The 13260-nt window shown below is 43.6% G+C and overlaps 1 protein-coding gene across 2 annotated transcripts in view; it reads right to left on the bottom strand.

The window, feature by feature from the left end:
• The window catches only part of LRRC57 (leucine rich repeat containing 57), a 120017-nt gene that overhangs the window by 91029 nt on the left and 15728 nt on the right, over positions 1–13260 (bottom strand). Inside the window, exon 1 of one of the 2 annotated variants that reach the window (XM_085627066.1) lies at positions 5385–5435. The exons of the other annotated variant lie outside the window; for it this stretch is intronic. The gene's annotated coding sequence lies outside the window, so the exon portion shown is untranslated. Of the gene's footprint in view, positions 1–5384; positions 5436–13260 lie in introns of those variants that run through there. 2 annotated transcript variants of the gene reach the window in all.

Raw genomic sequence — 13260 nt, 5'->3', positions numbered from 1 at the left:
CTCTGAAGAGCCACCTTAATCTGGTCAGCACTTTGAAACTAAGGACTTCTGAAAAGATACACACAGTAAATTTAATGAGAAAATATATTTTAGCATAAATAATAAATCTTCACCAACAGTTTTGGTGCAATGCAGTCTTTCATCACAGTACCCAGCAATATATAGTATGTTTTTAGGTCTCGCCTAGGCAGCATTTACGCTGTCTCTTCGAGACATGCTGTATTCAGGTTATGGGCATTAAGCTCCACCCATGTTCTGCCGATGGTTTAATTGCCTCATTTGACTGTCTTTTCCAATACTTTTGTTTCTTTGGTTAACCTCCTTGGTTTTCCTGTTGTACCATTCCATAAGGACTGCCCATGTTAAATGTGTTGCTACTCAGGATATCTTATTTACTGTTTGTGAGCACTATTTTCTTTTTGAAGCACATTGGCATGCTGCCTTGGAGCTTCAATAATGGTGGGCGTGCAACTTTCTTAAAGAGCGGCTCACCCAAATCCTTTTTGCTTTAAATTTTTTTTTTTAAATCCTGCGTGGGACACCAAGCTTGGTATTCATGGCGGCTGTGCACCTTTAGTTTTTTTTACTGTTATACCGGGGGTGGCATGCCGCGTTTGAGCTTCAATAATGGCGATAACGCAACTTCCTTATTGGGCGGCTCACCGAAATCCTTTTTTTTCTATATTTTTTTTGCGGCATGCCAATCTTCCACTTTGCACCTTCATCCCTCCCCCCCACCACCTACTTAATTGCTTGACCCATGTCGGTCACGTAACATATAAATGCTTGCATTACTGACAGTTTGAGCTATTGGCGTCTCAAATAATAATGCAACGCCAAAAGCTCAAACTTACAGTAATGCGAGAATTATTGCATTAAAAATTCTTGTTGTTTTACTGTAATGATGAAACCAGTCAAAATGGCTCCCTTCTCATAGCACTGTTGTTTATTTTAACACAGACAGCAACGGGATTTGAAATGCACTGTTCATCATCATCACTGTTGCTATGATCAGAGCAAAAAATAAAAGATTGCAGACCGAGTTAGGTTAAGTCTTTAAACTCAAATTCAGCAGGAGGACCAGTATTGAATATGCATATATTACATTCACAAACATCCTTGGGGTATAGTTCCTGTTATGCATAATGTGCAAGTCAAACATGACAGAAATACTAATAATGCGCACACAGTTATAAATCAGTTTCTAAATTCGGCTAGCAAAATCTTTACTGCAATTCCTATAAAATTAGAAGTTGCATGAAAGAAAATTTAAGTCAACTAGGAAGAGGAAAAATGTGCATATTTATTATGTAAACAAACAAAAAATAAAGAAGCAGCTTGAGTTGCTGATGGTAGTCTACCTTGTGATTCACCTGTGACTTGATCTGGAAGAAATGATGCCCGCGGCAGGAATAAAAGATAAGGAGGAATTGTCAGGAAAACAAAGCATAAGAGTAAAGAAAGTAGATGGTGGGAAGAAAATGAACAATCATTGGCATAGCATATAGGTCTCGCCTTTGGGACCTTAGAAGTGTTTAGCCAGAGCTATTGCCTTTGCCCATGTGTTTAAGCAATGCTAAAGGACTTACTTTAAGGGACTTTTAGTGCGTAGGAGAGTGGAAAGTTAAAGAGGGGCAATCGCATTCGTAGATGAATGAGACGTAGAAGATAAACAAGATACAGGAAATCAGTTATAATTAAACCAAAATGGGCTGTCAGTAGGGTAAGGAGTGAGTCTCTTTTAGTGGAATGTAGCAGACTTCGGCGAACATTAGAAGCTGCCCAGTCATCCATTTTTGGCCAAAAAGGTTATAATAGTTGTGTATTGTTATGGCACAGCAGAATTCCTGGATCCTGTAATACTGCATGAAATTCTCAGCATGTTACCACCTGCGAAAAGCACGGCTTGCATTACGGGTTTAGATGTGGAAACTGGCGCATTAATAGTGATTTTGTAATGTAAGTCTCAAATGCACATGACCGTATGAAGTTTTACCTCCGTTTCTGTATTATAACACAGCGTTGGGATTTGCAAAAACGAGAATAAAAGTTAGAGTAAAAGAGAAGACAGAGAAGGGGAGAACAAAAAAATGAGATGCAGGGTGAAAGATGAGATTGTATGACAGTTTAACTTCATGTACCTTGCAAAAAACAGTTGCAAAAACAAGTTATAACTAAGGAGTGGGGATAAGTGTCTTATATTTGGCACATTGGGTGTGTATATAGTGAAAGGTGGTCTCACTTATTCAAATGGCTAAGGCATATGACAAAAAGCATAGATGTTGAACTGCTTTTTAGTTGGCCTAACGGCTAGGGCGGTCGACCTCGAAACTGGGGAAGCAGGTTCGAGTCTCGGCAATGCTGCTGAACAACCTCTGATTCTGGGCAAATCACTTAATCTCCCCATGCCTAACAAACAAAAAGCATTGGCATAGCCAATAGGTCTCGCTTTTGGGACCTTCTTAGTATTTAGTTATGCAGCACAATATCCTTGGTGCAACAACATCAACTGTTGCATGGCTAAACACTTATAAGATCCCAAAGGCGAGACCTATTGGCTATGCCAATGCTTGTTTATTAACTCAGCAATATGTAAATCTGCAAAGCCACTAACATGACAGACACGACTAAAAGAAATTATACAAACTTTAAAGCCCTATCCATTTTCTGTTTGGTCCATATTTAAAAATGTAGGACATACCTACATCAAGATAGTTTCCCGTTTAAATTTATCTGTAAAAATCAGTAAAAATGGAAAACTGGGAGACTTAGTTATTTTTTCCTTGCGACTCCAGACTCCCGCTTTACCCCACTGGAAGAGAGGTCGGGTGTAATTTTTTTTAAAAATCTCAATATTCTAACCAACTTCCCTATATCTGCTTTGCTACTTTACGTTCTGGTGTTTTATACATGTAAAGTATTCCATGTAAAGTGCCCGGTGCACCAGTAGCTGGGGTTGCACTATATAAATACCAGAAGGAAGAAAAAAAAATGGCAGATCTTTGAGAAAATGCAAATTATTATTTATGTGAAAAACACATGCACATCTCAATTTGCTAACTCTACATTCTCCGAGTTCTCTGTATTAAGAGGGGCATAGAGGAAAATACCTATCAACAATACAGAGCAAGTCTCAAGTGGTCCGCGGCTGAGGAGGATGCCCTGCGAGAGGAGGAAGCGAAGGGCATACGTAAAACCCCGATTTCCCTGGAGTGGGCGCTATTGATGCATCAGTTTAAACAGCCCCTAGCTGACCAGGGCGCGACCGCGACCATCCCTACTGCCACGCAGCCTTACGCGACACAACCCCACTCGGATAATGCTCCCCCTAATGCCCCACGCCCACCCTAGAGTGACCACGTTCCTATCCCCGCTACTCCGGGGCCTGCACCTATGTCGTATGTCCGCCTGCATAGTCGTACCCCGACCAGGGGTTCCCACTGCGTTGTCTCACCAGTTACCTAACGGACCACATGTGAGATGGTCCGGCTGCCCTATCCTTGATAGTCCATGACTGCCCCTAGTTTACTCTCCCCCTCCCTGGTTTGTTTATTCATATGGCAAATACCTGTTACATTGCATATAATTGCAGTAAAGTTATTTCTACATGTCACGATGGATATCACCTGACTGGAACAATGTACTTAATGACGCCACGCTCCAATACTGATATGTAACAACTGTACTAACAAATGCCAATAAAAACAAGTTTAAAAAAAAAAACAATACAGAGCAAGTGGTGCGTTTTGGAATTACTTACATATGCAAATATGTCTTTGAAAACCACTATTTTAATATTTGACGCTCTTAATATGAATGCTGCATTATTTCACATGCCAACTGCTGTTGTGCATGTCAATGTATATCAGTAGAGGTTATGGGTAGAAATTCAGTGACACCATTTTAACACTGTGCTGTACATTAGGTCTGCTGCATTCCATGATATATATGAAATTCAGACAACTTGGCAATGAAATGTGCTCCAGTGGCATACTCATGTTCCCACTGCACATACCCAGATTATTATTATTATTATTATTTGGAGTTTTATATCGCGCACGGTTACCCTTGAGCATCCCAGCGCTGTCCATAGATCAGACCACCACCCAACGCATGACACCTTAGACCGGGAACAAATGAGTTTTTAATAGTTTGCGAAAGCGCAGAGTATTGATCTCTGCCCGCAACCTAAGTGGAAGCGAGTTCCAGGCGGAAGCCGTATTCACTGAGAACCTCCTCCCTCCGGTGCGGGCTCGCCTTACTCTAAAAGACTGGAGAAGAAATTTATGATCCGAGCGAAGAGCCCTTGCTGCTTTATAGGGTCGGATCATGTTCCTGAGGATAAAATAGGGCTACTAACAACCTATCTTAGGCCACCAAGTTTGTTTTTTAAACGATTGGCCTCCATAATACAATAACACTGTTTCTACATGTCCATAAACTAAAGTTGTGCTTCATTGCAGGACAGAGTTTGAAGTTAACATCTTTTCTGACGACACCTATTAATATAGAGTCAATCCCCTCCCCGATGGCATTACATTTACAGTTAACCCTGTTCTGTTGTCTGTAAGGACTCCATGGAGAAACAAGTCAGAAAGAGTAGGCATAGGCGGCCTGCTGGAACATTTCAGTTGAGGTAAAATGCACAGTAATCAGAATTTGCCGCAAAGCACAGCACAACAAATTCTCTTGACCAGTCATGATTGGGTGCGACGAATCACAATTCTCCATTTCAACATTCTACTCCATGGCACGAGAAACATCTCAAGGAAAATGTGGGTGGTTTTGGACAAGAGAGGCATGCCGCCCAAGACTTGCTTCAGCCTTCTAACATTCCACCTAAGAAAACACGATCGTAGAGCTGAATCTAAAATCCGTTTTCTAACCAGAACATTCTGCTGCGTTGATACTCGCTGCTTTGAAGAAAAAAAGGCCTTTTAGGAGTTCAAATTTTCATGGCTCCAGCCTTCCTGAAGCCGGTGGCGTCCTTCTTTCATTTGACTGACAGGCATTATGAAAATGAAATTCAGAAGTCACTGGAGTAGGTAAGTGGGCTGAAACATAAGAAGCACTGTTCGCCTAAGAGGCGCTCTGTTACCGCAGCGCGGGCAACTGCTGAAACGTAAGCTTGCACGAGCGGGGTACGCTAAGTAAAATAAACTGTTGACACTTGAATGGCAGCAAGGTTTACAGTCTACTGGCAGTTGTATAAAACTGGATGAGCAGTGACCATCAACAACCAACTATTCGGATAACTCCAGACTTCACAATGCACCAAATTCCCTAATAGAGACTATCAAGGAACTGAGCTCACAAAGTACAACGATAATGACCCCATGACTGAATGCCAAGGGTCACAACAAAAAAATGTATATTCTACTCACACTGTAATCAGTCTTCACAGAATAGGATGTTCTCAGATGGAGACAGTCTGCAAAACCTAAGAATTAGACACAGTAGCAATCAATTGGAGAGCGCAGTTACCGTGCACTTCTGAATGGAGCGGCCTATCTCTTCCTGAAACAAGCAACAAAAAGACGCGCGGCCGCGAGACGCGCTTTGTGGTGGGGGAGGGGGAGGAGCATTGAGGCGCAAAAGTCAAAGCAGGCTGGCTGGCGAGTGGTGTGCGATGTGCGCGCACCATGACGAGAGAGGAAAGCCATATGGCGCCTCTGCTCGTCATTGTGCGCGTAACCGCACGCCCGTCGGCAGTGCACGCGCCAGTGGGCTGAAGCGCTTTCCCAAACGGATTGCATGGCGGCACGATGCACGTGATTGTGCGGGTGCTCGCCATGCAATCCACTTTTGGGAGCACTTTTGGGAACCCCTTACTAGAGTCTCGCATAGCGATTGCTACGCAATAGCTAGGCAAGACCTAAAAACATGAATGTGTCCTCATGTAACGCAACTGGGGCTCGGGTAAAGCGCTCTGATAGCCAATACCTTCAGGTCAAGTACACGCTATATAAAACTCCGTAAAAAAAAACAGCTGCCTTCGATTCAGCACCTGACGTCCAGGCATGATTGAAACAAGAATTCTGGACAGTGGTTAAGACACTGAGGTAGCGCTGTTTCAGGATCCTCCGACTCATACAGAAGCATGTAGTGGTAACTCTACTGTCAAATTTATCAATTTTTACAATAAATAGTTTCTACAGGATATATAAGAATTGAATGCGACCTACGTACAGAGGTCTGCTTCTCCCCAAGTTCACAAATTTTAAAGCACAAATGCTGATGAGAAGCAACAGCCAGGCCTCTTTAACTTTGTAACACACAAATTGCATTTACCAAGTGAGAAGAACGCCTTCATATGAGGACTCCTGGCTGTGCCAAAACCCCGCAGGTTTGAGAAAAGCAAGTGCACAGATCCAGTTAAAAACGTGCCCACTAGCCAATTAATAACAAGCATTTGCAATGCAATAGGTCTCGCATTATAAAAGTTTGAGCTATTGGCATTGCTAATAATAATGCAACACCAGTAGCTCAAACATTCAGTAATGCGCGACCTATTGCATTGCAAATGTTTTTCTGTTGTTGTTGTTTTATATAACGCGAACTTGACCCAAAGGCGTGCAATTATGTTGCATTGAGTTCAGTGCAATTATGTGGTATGTTATTATGTGGCACGGAGTGGTATTATGCGGAGTGTATTTATGTTGCATTAAGTAGAGAGTAATTATGTGGTGTGCAATTATGTAGTACTGAGTGGTATGTGGAGTGTATTTATGTTGCATTGAATACAGTGTAATTATGTGACGTGTAATTATGTGGCACTGAGTGGTATTATGTTGAGTGTAGTTATGTTGCATTGAGTAGAGTGTAAATATGTGGAGTGTAATTATGTGGTACTGAGTGGTATTATGTGGAGTGTATTTATATTACATTGAGTAGAGTGTAAGTATGTGGCTTGTAATGGTGTAGCACTGAGTGGTATCAGGGGTGTATTTATGTTGCATTGAGTAGAGTGTAATTATGAGGCGTGCAATTATGTGGCACAGTGTTATGTGGAGTGTATTTATGTGGCATTGAGTAGAGTAATTATGTGGTGAGTAAATATGTGGCACAGTGATATTATGGGGATTGTATTTATGTTGCATTGAATAGAGTGTAATTGTGATGTGTGATTAAATGGAACTGAGTGGTATTATGTGGAGTGTATTTATGTTGCATTGAGTAGAGTGTAATTATGTGGCGTGTAATTATGTGTCACTGATTGGTATTATGGGGAGTGTATGTTGTATTCAGAAGAGTGTAATTATGTGGCATTGAGTGGTATTATTTGGAGTGTACGTTGCATTGAGTGCAGTGTAATTATGTGGCACTGAGTGGTATTATTTGAAGTGTATGTTGCATTGAGTGCAGTGTAATTATGTAGCATATAATTATGTGGCACTGTGTGGTATTATGTGGAGTGTATTTATGTTGCATTGAGTAGAGTGTAAGTATGTGGTGTGTAATTATATGGCACTGAGTGGTATTATGGGGAGTGTATGTTGTATTCAGTGGAGTGTAATTATGTGGTGTGTAATTATGTGGCACTGAGTGGTATTATTTGGAGTGTATGTTGCATTGAGTGCAGTGCAATTATGTTGCAAATAATTATGTGGCACTGCAGCAGAATGAGGCAGAGTGGGGAATGCTGTTACACAGCTGAGCCCGTGTACAGAGCCTGGGGCACAATAAGGTGGAATGAGGCACCGTAAGGAACAGTGAGTTGGAGTGAGGCGGAATGAGGCAGAGTGGGGGATGCTGTTACACAGCTGAGCCCGGGTCCCTGGTCTCTGGGATGTCAGTCTTGCGAGGACGATTGCTGCATATGGACCTGGTCAAAGATGCAACATACCAAAATGTCTCTCAAGTTAAAATATAGTCCACATCAACATTTGTGTATACATTATGTAACGTGTAGGCACGCTTGGCCACATTATTTAGTATGCTAAACTAGAAGTCTTGATTCATTTCCATCCAAACTTGAATTTATCCAACCACCCACTCCTCATCCATCCAACTATTCGTTCATTGAGCCAGGCAGCCAAGCTTCAAATCTGCATCCATTTAATGGATGGACAAAGGCTTCGCTTGCAAAGACAGAAAGTTGTTTATTCGCTACTTACCCGCTCCATCGCTGGCTTATTACGCGCCATTTTTAAGAACTTGATCATGCCACCGTCTCCCTGTTTCCCACTCTTTATCCTGGGTTGGCTGCTCCTCGGTCTGTCATATGACTTGATGCCCAGGACAGCACGGCGTCCGCCGGACGTGCGAGGCAACACTCTGCTGCTGCAGCCAGCACAGTCTGACAGACCATCCGCCCTGCCGCAGATCACACGTGCATCAGGGCAATCTTGTGATTCACAGATACTGCGTTAGCAATTAGGGTGGGGTATTTATTATCAAAGATGACACTCTCTTCTGTTCTACTGCCCCGGGCAGCATGGTTTTGTGGTGTAACAGAAAGCGTGTCTCTGGAACTGTAACCACGCACAACAGCAGCATTGTCCAGCCCTCGACACCCTTCGCCAGCTTTAGGAAACTATTCCAGCAGGAGCGCTACTGCTACTGCCTGCTCCTCCCACTTTCTAGTTTACGAAGTCATTTAATGAATTATGTTTTTACTCTAGTTTGCATAAAAGATAAAACTTCTAACTACGCACAGACTTCCTCTCACGAGTCTGTGCTGCAGTCACGCTTCGTGCATACACCCAGTCTATCGATTCAGTTTCAGAGAGCGAAGCCAGTAGGCTTGGGTTCAAATTCCCGCATTCTCTCTTGAGCAAACTGTAACGTGTTGGGCACAAGTTCTCCTTTTCGCATTGCTACCAATTATTAGAGCCTACTGTAGGGCACTGGAATTATACGGCAGCGTGGGCCCAATTATCTGGAAACGCCACGAGGCAAAATTGCATAATTTCAATGGCCCTGCACCACAGTCGATTTAGCTGGATACATATAAAAACGTATTGTTGATAAAACGTTCTGCAATGATGAACAGCACAGTTTCCCTGTATTTTATTTGGGTCATGGGAAGGAGACCGGAAATTGTGAGAAGTCCGCAAACTGTGTATGGACGCTTTTTAACAAAATATAATATAGGAAAGTGAAAGGGCGATGTTTATTTTGACTCAGACCGCGGGCGAGGCTTCTCCAGTCACTGATGCAGTTAAAACTCGCAGGGCGGAGTGGTTGAACACGAGACAGCTCCTCATTCTTTGGCGTCTCACCTCACATGCTGCAATCCAATCCCCGAGAAGAAAACAAAGAAGCCCGCGAGTGGTGCGCGCGCATGTGCCACTGCGAGCCATGTGCTTTCAATTATCTCGCCCGTGTCTGGGCACGATAATTGAAACCACATGGCCTAATGGTGTTTATTACGCGCACCAAGCGCTTAACAGACACCAATAGGCCATGGGTGGAGCAATGCGCCCGCCTTTGGCCTATTGCGTGCAGTCTTTGTGAAAAACACGCACACAAAGGCCAATTGCGGAAGCCAAAAGGAAGAGCACACACACGAGCGTGTGCTATTCCAGGCTCAGTTTTAAAACCCTGTACAAAAGGGCACTCGCCTGCTCGAGCACTGCTGCGCACTGCAACGCTAGGGCACGAGCCCTAAAAAACATGCCGTCTAGCAACCATGGAGCAGGGGGTTGGAGTAATTTGATTGTAGTAATGGAGAATCAACAGACATACATACTATCTCGACAGCAATGTAGGATGCTAACAGTTCCTGTAGGGAAAGAAAGGAGAATCAACAGCCAGGTAGGCTGTAGGGAAGTGTGAAGTGTCTCCAGATGGGTTAGAGTGTGCCGAGAAAGAGTAAAGGTACTCCTGTGTGGATCTAGAGGTGCCCTCACACACCCTTGCGGGTGTTTAGCATCATCATCGGGCTGGTGCTCCTCGTGGGGGTGGCGCTGCAGTCCCTCACGGGCCTGTTTGACGGGGCTCTTTGATGGAGATCTTTTAGGAGTTTGCCGCACTTGTGCATGGGGGTGTGTGGGTCAAAGTGGTGGTGGTGAGTGAAATATAAAAAGAGCCCAAGGACACTAGCAATTTATTGAGGATGTCCTTGAGTCTGGTTAAAATATATCACGGGGATGGAGAAGCAAAGTTTGTTGCCTATGTGAGAGGGGAAATTGAACAAATACGATCCCTCTTCTCTCACCCGTGTGGTGAATATGTGTGGATATATCAAGGGGTCAACATGTTTCGCGCTATAAGTGGTCCCTAATGGATCCTGGAGCGCTTCATCAGGACCTAAGAAAAGGAGTGTCAACTGGGAATCGGGAAAAGACGCCCTATAATCCCATGGGTCCTTATTATAGGAGAAGCTGTAGAGATATTAGGTGAGGAACACGTCGTTATGCGTGTCCCTAGATGCTGCCTATGAAGGAGACAAAAAACACACAAGGGGGGGGGGGGAGAACACAATAGGAGGGCGTCATGTAAAGTCTCAAGTAGTATTGATAGTTTGTCTGTGCATGATGTGGGAAATGTGTCTATCAGTGCCCCAAATGGGGATGCTATCTGGACACATGCACACACGTGGATGGAGCGGTGCAACTCGAATGGGGATAGAATCACTAACATGCGCAGCACAATTATGGGGGAAAGCATGTTATAGGAGGGGGGGCTGGGGGGAATAAAAAAAGGGGGGGGTCCAAACAATCACCCGCGGGATGTTCTAAGTGCGGACATGAAGCCTCAGTAAATAACATAACCTGGGGTGGGAACGTGAGGCTATACCGTGGTCTGTATCAATAATTGTGCCTGGAGATGGAACAGGCCCCACGAAGAAAAAAAATCCCGAAGGGTCAGCGGTTCATAGTGTGTGCACGGGCCGCCATAAGGAAAAGCGTCCATATTATTAACCGTGGGCGGAGGTGTATAATAGTGCGCTAAGAGACTACCTAACATAATGTTGTGGGTAGGAACGTGACTAAAGATCGTTATAGAGATCACAAGCATACTAGTGCACAGAAACATCGTAATGAAAACAAACTACACAATTCCTACACTCCCTCGCTCAAGGATGGACCTCCTCAGCGTGGCCGTGGAAAGGTGGAGGCAGCTGAGGGAAAAAAACGACAAGGCAGTATGGCCAGAGCCGGTCAGCTAAGACATAGCTTAGAACGGGAAGGAATGAATAACGGTTAAGAAGCAAATTGTAAAAATCATACTATCTCTACAGCGGTTTTGGTGCACTGATGAGCACATGACTACAATCAAAGAACAGCATCAAAAGACAATGATCACAGCCCTGCAAACAATACTATATACGAGAATCTTAACCACATTTGCTCTCCACCATCTGCCGGTCAGACGTCTAATGTGACTACCCCACCATAGCTCATAATCACTTATAATTGGGAAACTAATCGTTTTTATAAATCCACAATCCCAAAGCTCTTTCCTTTTTCCGCTCACTTTTTTCTTTGTGTGCCACTTCCCTTCAGACCCACCCTACCATTTGACCGCATTTTTTGAGGACTTGCGGGTGGTTTACAGAGCCATACCGATCAACACAATATTTTCCGGAGTGCCATCCATCTTACCTCATAAGCAGAAATAAGTTTGAAAGCACTGTCGCAAGAATGCAAAAAAGGGCCCCATTTAGAAGCATGGATTCAGCAATAAACATATTTCAATTTTTAGAGTTCCCATAACATGAAAACGTTTTCACTGCAGCTCCTGGTAGTAAGACAAAGCTTTTAGAATAAGAACAAGATCTTGGGCATGTCCTTTGAATGCAGTAGGATAAATCGCTGAATTGTTGCAATAGCATAGTGGAAGAGAATTCTAGAGGAGGAAGGGCTTTGGACACAATGTCAACCACAATTGAGTTAATCTTATTCTAAAAGAATAATATGAGGTTATGGTAGAAGGAAGCTGAGTCTGTGGAAGACACTATGTTTAGACTGACAGCATGTAAAATATTGTAATGCAGGATTGGAAGCAAGATGACCTTTGAATGGCAGCCAATAAGAGTAACTTTGGTACTACTTGATCTGTTGCCTGCCTTTGAAACCACTTCCTGTATGATCTTGATCTCTAGGCTGTAGGAGGTAGGGTCAGAGATACAGCTGAAGAATGGTGCAGACCCTGTATTTGAAGTCGAGCCCAAGGACTCCACCTCCCTTCCTTCCAATCTGTGTGTGGCCTATCGACTGGGGGGGGGGGGGGGGGGGGGGGAAGAGGGTCCCTCAGGCCCCCCCCCCGAAACCCTACCCTCTTTCATGTTTATGCCGGGCCACTTGCTCAGCCGATTCATGATCACAGGATCGACTTCATGATTTATGCAGATGATATACAGCTTATAATCGTGATGGATCAATCATTCCTGACCCTTTCCACCAATTTCATTTCTGTATAGGTAAAAATCACAACCTGGCTATCTCAGAATGCCCTAAAGTTTGATGTGGACTAACCGGAGGTACTCTGCTACTCCAGGAATTCGATATCCTGTTCGCTTCCTAATGATTTATGGCCCTCACAGTTGGAATTTCCTTCTTCCTCATCATCTGCAATACGAAACATTGGTGTTCACTTTGATAGTAATCTGTTTCTTACCACTTATGTTAACAAGCTGGCGTCCTAATGTTTTGCTCTCTTGCGGATCTTGTGTATAATACTCTCACTCCTATCTCCTCACATTTGATCTTTGGTGGTTCAGCGACCATCCTGATTCAGCTGGGCTGCGGGAATTAAGTATTCTTAGGGTCCCCCACATTTTGATCAAACATCTGTACAGAATTCAAACTGCTGTAGCTCATCTTTCTCTTTAGCTCCCTCGCCGTTCTTTGGTGATCATTGCCTTGGACCAACTACATTGGCTGCCTTTACTTAAAGGATTCTGTTTAAGTCCCTTTTCTTTGTGCATAGAGCATTCTATGGTACGGGCCCTATTTGCAGACCAGGCTTCGGCGCTACTATCTCATCCAACATCTTCATTTGTCAGAAGCTAACCTTTTATTGCAGCTGAAAATCAAACTTGTTTGCTGAGTGGAAGAGCCATTTATGTACAGGCTGCCCTGGTATGAAATGGTCTACCCTTACCTTTACACTCAATCCCTAACCGGCTCCACTTTAGAAAGACACTTAAAACTTGGTTGTAAAGCCGTTAGTTCTGCGGTCTCTTATTGGAATTTTGTGGCCGCTCTTTCTTACTAAAGCCATGACACCTTTTTGGGTAATCTATGCACTTTATTAATGGCAAAAATCAATCAAACATTTTTAGCTAAAGTCTCCAAGAGTGGTGCTGGC

Source organism: Triturus cristatus, chromosome 9 (assembly GCF_964204655.1).
Source record: "Triturus cristatus chromosome 9, aTriCri1.1, whole genome shotgun sequence".
Classification (NCBI taxonomy): domain Eukaryota; kingdom Metazoa; phylum Chordata; class Amphibia; order Caudata; family Salamandridae; genus Triturus; species Triturus cristatus.
This window is presented reverse-complemented; position numbering and strand designations above follow the sequence as displayed.